Source organism: Mytilus californianus, unplaced genomic scaffold, assembly GCF_021869535.1.
Source record: "Mytilus californianus isolate M0D057914Y unplaced genomic scaffold, xbMytCali1.0.p SCAF_8, whole genome shotgun sequence".
NCBI classification, from domain to species: Eukaryota; Metazoa; Mollusca; class Bivalvia; order Mytilida; family Mytilidae; genus Mytilus; species Mytilus californianus.
This window is the reverse complement of record NW_026262734.1, coordinates 45972944-45981196: the sequence shown is the minus strand read 5'-3', so window position 1 is coordinate 45981196 and position 8253 is coordinate 45972944. Positions and strand designations below refer to the sequence as shown.

Genomic DNA, 8253 nt, shown 5'->3' with positions numbered 1-8253 from the left:
ATCAACTAAACCCAAATATTTGAAAATTATTTGTCAACAACCTATCATAAATTACAATACCAATTTTTCTAAATTTCACCATTTCACTTAGTAACATGTAAGGAGACAAACATCAACAATTATTGTCATTTATGTGACAAAACGAAAATGACAGTCACGACAATAAGGTATTATCTACTAATTGCATGTATATATAACATGTACTTAAATTGTTTTTCATTATGAAGTCTTATTATGGTTAATTTTGCATATAATTACTTGACCAAATGGTATATATAAACATCTGAAAATGAAGTTATGTAATTGAAATTCAGTCAGTCCAAACAAACAGGTAAGTCCTTTTTCTCGTACTTATAACATCATCATTTTAAATATAGATTCCAAGACAATTAGAAATTTTCTACAAAACACGTTTAGTTTCGCAATCAAAATTTAACGACTGTATTTGTAACAATCCCGATTATTAATTCTGAAATTGTAAGGAAATCAGCTATTCAACATTTTGTTCAAACAATGTGAATATTAGAAGCAAAGAAGTTATCATAATGAGACAATAAAAGGCTAATTTGCTAAATCAATTTGGATTGTTGTACTCTCTTACGTTTTTAATTTTAACTTTTGTCTTTTCACAATTTGATAAAAACAAATGATACCTGATGAAATTTATTCCAGAAACAGTAGTACTCGTCTTGCGCTTTGTAATGATATTGATCTTTATACATCCATATAGTTTGCCCCGCTGCCCTACTTGAAACAGAGATAGTATATGAAAACTCCATCAAAGATGCTTGAAGACGGTTATTATTCCGACTAAGTTTCTTTTGGTTTGTTTTTCCTCGTCTATCCTAGTACTGACTTTTGATTTTTCCCCAAAAAATTAACTAAATCAAAGCTTGTGTACGAAATTGATTACAACAACTGCTCAAAGAACAAAGATTAAAGTCAGAAAAGAATTTGATAATTTGTTTTTCTCTCTTGCTTTTTTTCAGAAAACCTCTTTGAGTTCATGCATTCTCTCAGTTTCTGTTTGTAACCTTGATTTGTCTCTTCTTTATCGATTAGCGAGATTAGAACATCAGTAAAATTCTGTCGCCCTTATTAAGGGTAACAGAATTCACACACAAAAAATGAAAACAAACAAACTGTTAAATAACAGGATAAAGGTGATTTATATAAAATATTGTTCATTACTTGACATCAATAAATTATTCGGGTATATTTGTTACAAATCTTTACGAGAGAATTAATCATGTTACATTTTTCAAAGTAAGCTCTGTATTTCTGTGCAGCAGCAATCAAGCATTGCTTAGATTTGTAGGATACATTTTACAGTTGATCATGTTGATGCGATATTCCCAGGAGCTGTGTTTCGTATTACTATTTCCTTGATAGAAATACAATTTTCACTTCCTCATGTTGATACGATATACCAGGGATTGCTATCATACTATTTCCTTGATCGAAAAAATAAATTTCCAAGTTGATCATGTTGATTCGATATGCAAGGGCTTGTTTTTCTTTCAACTCTTTCCGTGATAGAAGGAAATATCTCCGGATATATCTCCTTGTTAATAAATATTAATGCAATATACCAGGATCTACGTTTTCAATTAATATTTTCACGTTACAGGGTTGCTATTTACAACAATAATCCCATTATTTGCCTTGATTGTGACATCGAGAGACTCATCAGTGAATTTGTATGGATGTAACCCACTCTTCCTGAGCTCCTGGGTTCAATGCTAGTTAAACTAGCCTAAGGGTTGAGATCTCACAAAACATGTTTAACCCGCCGCATTTTTGCGCCTGTCCCAAGTCAGGAACATCTAGCCTTTCTAGTCTTGTGTGTTTTTCTAATTTTGGTTTATATGTATGTTTCGGAGTTTAGTTTGGCGTCCACTTCGCTGAAAAATTATGGTATAGGAGCCATCCAAAGCCCTCCTCCAGGTGCAGGATTTTCTCGCTGCGTTGAAGACCCATTGGTGGCCTTGGTATGTTTTCTGCTCTTTAGTCGGGTTGTTGTCTCTTTGACACATTCCCCGTTTCCATTCACTATTGTATTTGTTTGCTCAAAGTTGAGTTTTCAGCTCTGTTGTGTTGGTAGACTGATAGTAGTATGTTCGTCGTTTTAATTTTTGGCTCTAGTATATTCTGCGTTTTGTCGACTTTTGTATTTTTGCTTTTTCCATATGTGTGTTCTTCACTTTTTTACGAAACCTGGATACATAAAATACGTATTTTACAACAAACGTAGAATAAAGTACGATGTTTATGTTCACGTAAAATTGGTTAAAACCCAACCACATATTATGCCTTTATCAAGTTAGGCTAGGTTGAAATGTGTAACTAGAAGCTTTATTTTTACATATTTTCGTCTATTTTTCTGAGTGTTTCGGTAATTCTGGTTATGCTTATTTTGTAGTAAAATATGTATTAAAGCAAAGATATAGATTCTTGAATGCGCAAATATTTTAGTGTTTGTGATAAGTCACAAATGATATGTTGATAAGTCTTTCACATTTGTTCACGTATATATTAATGATATAGATTTGTAAATGGTTCATCATGAACATTTTGATTTACTTTCATTTTCATTTCCGATGGATTGATTCAGATACAGCGCTCTTTGCTGGCAACGTGATTGTTTTAAATGTGTAAAAATGAAACCTGTATCTCAAAATTAGCTCCAAATTAGTCATTAATTGTCAATCTATAAAAACTTCTTTAATTATTTTTACAAAACGTTTGATAAAAAAACAAATGTCGGACAGTGGGTCAACAAAGCATTTCAGTTTGATTATGGCAAATTTTTGCAATAAAGAAATTTCATATACGTACGCGTACTTAATTATAGGCATGGTCTTTTAGTTGTTTGTATCATTTATCATTTATCATTTATTTATTTTATTAACGCTGGACATTAATATTTGTCTTCCTATACAATATACCATGCCATATTTCTGGATATACATTAAATTTGTATCATTGTACAAATATGAAGACTTGTATACTTGTATATGTCTTTTTATAGATAAAGTGTATCTAAAACATTACGAAATCTATAAATTTGCTGAAGCAAGTTTTTGTTTCCTCAGAGGGATTCGGACCCATGCTTCTATGCTTTTGAGGAGAAACCAGATCACCAAATTTGTTATTTAATGTAAAGTATACGCTAGTCGAGTAATATCCTCACTCGTCGGCTTAATCTAGGAAGATGGAGTACTTACAAAACAGCTGTTTTTTATCTGTCGTAAACGAAAATAATACTTACTTTGCAGTAACATCAATATCATTTTATTATGTACGTCTATATTTCAGTCGAAATATAGGTGGTGTATAGTTATAGGTTATCTGATGAAGAACGCCTGTCGTGAAGTTGTTACATTCTTCTTGCTTTCCATAGTATCACAAGTGTTTCATCATATCTATATATACATTTAAAGGAGGATTTGTATTTTTTTAAATCAGGGTGATTATTGATAAATTGTATATAAATGTTTCAATTAATTTTTCAGGAATCCACAAAATGCTGTTGTTTGTTGCTGTTCTATTCGTTGTGGTTGTCAACAGTGCTGTTAACGGTATTATGTACGGTAAGAGGTTTAGGTGTGAATGTTGAAATGGATAAGTGATTAACGGTAAGGAGTTTAGGTTTGAACATTGAAACCGATAAGTAGTTAACGGTAAGGAGTCAAGAATTGAACATTGAAATTGATAAGTGATTAACGGTAAGGAGTTTACGTTTGAACATTGAAAGGGATAAATGGTTACAGCTGTTGATATTGTCTTATGTAAGTTTTTCCAGCTGTAAGCGTTTCTATAGGTAAGAAATTACGCTATAACTTAGCCTTAGTCTTATAAGGTACTTTTTGGAATTTTTGGTTCTCAAACACTTTTTTGAAATCTTAAAAAAAAGTTAATTGATTGCTTTTGCGCCACTGATAGGTTTTATGTAGACCAAACACGTGTCTGGCGTATCAAATTATAACCTTTGTGAATGTTAACAGATGTAACCGGTAAAATAGATAAATATTCACAGTTGTCCATGGATCCGTTTTTGAAAAGTTGAAAGTTGTCACAGTTGTAAACGGTACTATCGCTAAGTGGAAGACGGTTAAGTTGTAAGGTTTTATGAGTTAAAGTTTTGAATGGTGCAATGAATACTGGTAAAAGATGCTGTTTATACATAGTTACAGTTGTAAACGACTCTATGGGTTAGGAATTATAGGTATAGTACTTAAGATGAGTTATGTTAGTAATAAAAGGCGCAGTGAGTAGATAGTCATAGATCACAGTTGTAATCACATTAACGGTACCGATTTTTCATGTTCATTTTGAAAATCAATGTCTCTTTAGTGATGCTCGAGGCAAAAGCATTTGAAAATCAAAACGTAATTAAACGTTGAAGAACCGATAAATGCTGCAATGAGTAGATAATTGTAAATTCAAATTTGATTACCCAAGTTCCCTTTCAGATGTATATTATTGAAACGATTTCAACCATTCTATATTTTGAGATTACAGATTCGGATTTGAAAGGAATTTGACAGACAAACATTTTATAATCGGCGAAAAATAAGTAAATGTCCAACGTTAAATATGAAATACAATTTGCAGGGAAACTTAAATTTTAGTAAAAAAAAAAAGTTTTGAGAAATAAATTTCATGAATACTGAATAACATGTATATTTTGTGCTAATTTACATAAATTGTAGAGGGAAAATGAAATTTAAAGAGCATAAAAAACATATTTTCAGACTGTCTAGTTTGCACATAACCCAGGAAAAATTGGTTTAAAAATACGATAAATATCCTGTATATGTTTCGTGGATCAAACAATGTCCCCATTACAGCATGAAATAAAAAAAAAGATAACAACATGTTATAAGTTTCACGCGTCCGAAGCTCATTTCTGGAATTACCTTTAACAGGAACGTTCATAGCCGAATATTTGAAAGCCAAGGATGTATAAATACCGATCCAGCTAATGTCAACTTTGCCTGTTGAGTGTAGAGTAGGTTGTATCTCAGTTGGGATTATGTTTGCTGTCTGAATTGCAATTTTGAAGTGACGTTATATTTTATCTTCTTTTAACAGTTTAGTATGACATTTACAAATAGTTATATTATGAATGGCATGTAACATTCCTAAACAGTTAGTTAAACATCCTTAATGAAAAATATTATCACGTTTTATGATTAGAAGTATTCCAAAGCTCATTGACAAGTATTTGGTCTTGTTAATTCAATCATGAAGGAAAAGTAGAAAGAAAATTTTGGACGTTTGCATGTTATAATTTAAAGTTCTCACTTAAGCTAAACAAACTCAACATAGATACCAGGATTATAATTTTGTACACCAGACGCGCTTTTCGTTATATAAATCTCATCAGTGATCCTCGGATAAAAAACTTTTAAAATTTAACACAGTGGAAAAAATGAGAAAATTGTGTTATCCTCCATTATAATTTTGATGATTAAATTAACTTTATAAGCTGCAAGATTCCGTAGAAATATATTACCGTGAGACTAAATGCAAATTTGTTTTGCCAGAGAAGATTGATTGTATATTGTAAGTGTTTAACGCCACTTGCAGTATTATCTGCTATACCGTAGCGGCCAGTTTTTATTGCTGGAGGAATCCAGAGAGAACCACCGACCTTCGACAAGAAAACTGACAATACCAGTCAATAAAGATCGAAGTCGAACTCGTCTGCTACGTGCGGAGCTTTAACTCACAAGCCTATTACTGACAGGCTTTTGATTGCTATTAATATATAAAAAAAAACTATTCAAACCACCCGGTCACCGATACCCCTTGCTATCCTATAGAAGAAACTTAAATAAATTACTTGAAACAATTGACATTGTGACTTAAAAGTGATACTAAGTTCTCGTTTACATTTGTAAAAGTAATATTCTGCTACAAATGAAATTAATATTACTTTCAGACAACTGCAATAATACAATGCTCCCGTTACATTTTGCTGTTTGTCTGCTATTGCTACACACCACACACGTTCCCGTAAAATGTTGACGTCACAAGAGAAAATGACGTATGCAACAAAATAAAAGTGCTTGTTCTATGACTTCACACGTTCAGTTATCGAAAGTTCTCGGGTCAAGTGTTGCAGAATTCGCACAACGATAATAATATACCTCTACTACGTGGTTGCGTAACAGTTTATCTATTAAATTACGTGGGTACATGTATCCTTTGAGTCGAGAACAATTGAAAGGTAAACTTTTTTATAATAAAAGTAAAAAAAGAAAGTCAATAGTAGTTTTAGTTTGCTGACAATACTGATTTAAAGTTATTTTGAAACCAGAATTTATGTTATCGATTAAAATATGTAATTTGAAATACATGGGAATAAGCAAAGTATTATATATTTATTATATAAAATGTCTGCTAAATTAATCTTTTACTCTTAATCTTTGCTGCGTATTGAGTTTTTATTATTACTATTTCATAGAAACGTTTTTTCGAGTTACCCATATAGTCAATATAGTCAATAACGTCTTGAAAGTTAAAAAAAATCAGCAGTATAAATTGGAAGGGAACACATTTTGTTACCAGAATTGTCACTGAATTTCGATCATGAAATCGATTCATTTTTAAGGAATTTCTAGGTAACTTTGAAGTCGTACTTGTGCAATAAGAAGTAAAAGATAATGTAACTGTTCTATTCCAGCTGTTAAAGAAAAAGTCGCCTCGTTTAACGAGGACTGTTAATGGTAATTTATGGCACAAACATCGACCATCGACCATCTCTGGCAAATAAGATTTATCATTACTTTCCTTTCGTAACAAGACAAATAAATGCTCTCTACCCCATCATTATATCTACCTAGGGAACGAGGTAAGCTTCATATTGAGAATCTTACTGAATCAAATACAATAAGTAATGATTTGTAATTCAGTCCTCCCATAATCCCATTTTTCTTTAAGTGAATATTCAAGAAATTAATATTTAATCACTCAGGCTAAGTTAACGTTATGTGGAGTTGGCATTATTTTAAGTCCTTTTTGGACATATAGTCCCTCAGCGTTCTTCAGTAAAAATAAGTCCTTGGATTTAAAGCTTCTAGCTTTGATGAAAGTAGATCCAGAAAAGTGCTTCGAACGCATACAATTTATAAAGTGTTTTTATTTTTGACATCAGTGGTTGTCTTACGTCATATCCTAAAGTTTTACTATTATTGGACAAGTGGATGTAAATGGCAGATATATGATTGCTTATGTTTAATTTATTCACAACTGCTATATATACTTGTGTCTAGTTATTATTTTTTTTTCTTTCTTATTGACTTATACCCGACATCTTTTTTCTATTTATACTTGGACGGTTTCGGCGTTTTTTTTTGTTTCTTCAGAACTTGAATGTTTTATATTTTGCGTTTTCACAATTTTGGTCTCGGACTACCACGAAGAACACGTGATGTAAGAACAGTCATAGAATCGTGCGTTTTTTACGATCTTATCTCGTAAATATTTGTCCTTTTTCCATAATGTTCATAATATGTTCATAATAAATGATCAGATTAAAATGTGCCAAAGGAATACTATCGTCTACTTTTGTATTATTTTCTCCTGTGTAACTGTGAAATGTTTTGAAAATACAGAAAGCAAAGGAATCCTTGTTGATGAGGTTCATACTCAACAACTGGTAGATGATGTTGATACTCTAAAGCAGACTGTCCAAGGACAACATAACCAGATTTCATCGCTGTTGTCTATGATATCTGCAAAAGGTATAGTGGTGATTAATTTTTGTTTGTATATATAAATAAAGGTTCCCAAATGACTAGTATAAAACAATTCAAACAGGAAAACCAATGGTATAATCTATATAAAAAAGGAGAAACGAGAAACACTTATGAACCACACCAACAAACGACAACCACTGAACAACAGGCTTGCTTGTTTGTGTGTAATCGAGTTATAATAAAATCGTTTGTATATTAAACGGTTTTCCAACTTTTGTATGAATTACATTTTAATTGTTTTAATGAACGATTAACCGTGTTATCGGTTATACACAGGCAAATTTTGCTCACGTGAATTTCAAACGAATTTCACGTGATTCACCTCAAACGAGCTTATAAATGAAACGCACATGACAATGTTCATGTGAATTTCACGTGAATTGAGATTCACATGAACCTCACGTGAACTTTACAAAAAAGAAAATTTAAAAAGGGGCGAGTAAAATCTTTTATGCATTTAAGGTATGTGGATTTTTACAGTACA

General features: G+C 31.7%; 1 long non-coding RNA gene across 1 annotated transcript; it reads left to right on the top strand.

Moving 5' to 3' along the window:
* The first annotated feature begins 234 nt into the window (after positions 1 to 234).
* Positions 235 to 7746, top strand: LOC127711136 (uncharacterized). The gene is made up of 3 exons (XR_007986508.1): positions 235 to 331; positions 3516 to 3593; positions 7626 to 7746. It is a non-coding gene; the product is annotated as an uncharacterized LOC127711136 (long non-coding RNA).
* The last annotated feature ends 507 nt before the right edge of the window (positions 7747 to 8253 follow it).